Source organism: Microcebus murinus, chromosome 12, assembly GCF_040939455.1.
Source record: "Microcebus murinus isolate Inina chromosome 12, M.murinus_Inina_mat1.0, whole genome shotgun sequence".
Classification (NCBI taxonomy): Eukaryota; Metazoa; Chordata; class Mammalia; order Primates; family Cheirogaleidae; genus Microcebus; species Microcebus murinus.
Window position 1 is genome coordinate 61,691,462 of NC_134115.1, and position 2,476 is coordinate 61,693,937.

The following is a 2,476-nucleotide window of genomic DNA, read 5'->3' on the forward strand; positions in this document are numbered from 1 at the left end:
TCTGATTAACAGGCAGTTTGAAGACTCAAAGGGGTGCCAAAACCTGGCATTATTTGATATTTTTATTTTTTGTTGGTCAAATATTAACATAAATGAAAGTAAAAAGAAATTCACCCATAGTTCAGTCTCCCTAAGCTGTTTTTACTTTTCCTTATTCCTTTCTAGCCCTTGTTCAAATCCATAAATCCATGGACATCATAATTGCAGATTAGATATAATTATATATTCTACATCTTTTTCACACGCAGATGCATACACAGAATGATGTTAAGTACAGCAATATTCAAAACCCGGGCCCTGTGACAACAGTCCCTTCAGGCCTGTAGACTGACAGTCCCGTAGATGTTGGCAGGGCAATGAGACACACCCTGTTCTGCCTGTGTTATTTATGCCTCTGGCAGTGAAGCCCCTGACAAAGAAGCATGTCACTGGAACACATGCTCTTTGTTCACAGAGGTGCATGCCAGCACCGGCTGTGTAAGAAGGGACAGTGCCCTGTCTGTAGTCTCTCCTTTGGCTCTTTTGCTTTCTTTTTATTTGCTGCACATTGTGGCTATGTTTATTAATTACTTTGTAGCTTAATACTATAAAACACACATTTATCTGTGAGCTATGTACCATGGGGAAAGATTCCTTCATACCCTCCAGTTGGCCATGATGAGAGGACAGGGTCTCAAGATTTGCCCTGGTCCTTTCTAAGAATCAATACCACCTCCCCCATGAGCCACCAAGTAACCACTCTCTCTAGCACAGAGCTACACATTTAAGGTTCCTTCAGCATCTCCCCTTTTCCTATAAGATGACCCCTGCATGTTGTTTGGTATTAAAAGCTGTCTGTAACTGTTCCCAACCTACTATTCCAAAGCAGTCCCTTCATGTTGTCTCCACTCCAGCCAGACTGATGATGTAGGAGAAAAGATGACAGGCTTGGGAGTCAGACCTTTCTGGGTCTAAACTCTTGTTCCACCTCTCTCTGGCCCTGCAGTTTAAGGTTCTGAGTCAGTTCATCAGTAAAATGATTAAATTATCACCTACTTCACAGGGTTGCCTGAGAATTAAATGAGAAAGCATGACGAGCCCCTAAAAGCAGATACTCAATAACTGCTTGTTAGTCCATGAAACTGATTTGGTATTTTCGTGTTAAGAGCCTTCATTGCATAGCCCTGTGATTCTCATAAACTTACAACTACAGACCTCTTGTAACTTCCTGAGAACATCCTGCTCCATTTTCCCTTGTCCTAAAGATGTCTGCTAAGACCACACAAGGGATCAAAAAACTACATACTGGAAAGTTTTTGCGTTTTTCCATATCCTTCTAAAACTTTCATCTTCAGATGTTAATTCATTATTTTTAAAACTTACTGATTGATTTTAAAACAAAGTTTGGGCTGTTTTTCACTGAATAAACTTAGGTAAAATAGGACGGGGGGGAGGGCTTTCTTAACTTCCATGAAACCTTAGGTTACTGCATAGAATTTTAAATTTTTCTCTAAAAAAAATTGTTCTCTCCCTTGTTCCTGCTACGGAATAAAATTAATTGTTCTTAACTTTTGGTGCCTCTGGTCTATACTAGAAATAAGACAGTATCTGCTTTGACACATTATGCATTTACATAGTTTAAGCCGAATATAACTTTAATTCCCGGTGGTCTGCCAAGCACACTCACCTTAACTTGGTGCTCTAACCCCTGGGACCCTATGAACTAGACCATTACAAAGGCTGCCTGCCAGGCTTCACGGAAAGCTAGGCCCTCAAGAATTTACACACCTCACAGGGGGGCCCTAAAGAATAAATGAGATAAAAGTCTGCCAGAAAACAGAGACCCTATTAGAAATGCTAATTGTTTCCTCTGCTAGCTCGTGGTAAAATGTTAGAAAACCGAGGGAGATTCTCCTGAACTGCAGGGAGACGCTCGGCTGCTCTATGGCTTAGGCAAGCGGCCCAGGCCGCCCTGTCCCCGGCCAGTGGCCCGCCACAGCCCTGGAAAGCCAACTCCAGCCGGTGCCACGCGGTACAACTCGGGCCGGCCGCGACTCCGTCCCGACCCGGGTCCTCCGCAGCATTTCAGACACCACTCCGCAGAGACAGCGGGCTTCACGCTGCTGGCCCCAGACTGTGTGGGAGGCAAAAGGCGAACCTCAAAGCCTTCTGTCCTGGGCTCTCTCGACTCTCGAGCCTACGCGGGCATCTCCCGCGAGCCTCGGCGGACGCACTTGGCTTCACCGACCCCCCGAAGCCCGACTGGACAGCTTCTCACCAGCCCGCCCCCGCAAACATCCCCGCGCCGGCCGGAGACCCGCCTGCGGGCGCGGCAAGGTGGGGTCGAGGGTCTCAGCCCGGTGGCCGGCGCGGAAGCCCCCGAGAAAGGTCTTACATCAGCCGCCCCACGTGCAGTCGGAGGGAGGAGGAAGTCGCTCCACTCCCCGGGGCTGCGCCTTTCCTCCAGCCTCCGCCCCTCCCGCCGTGCGTCTCCCCG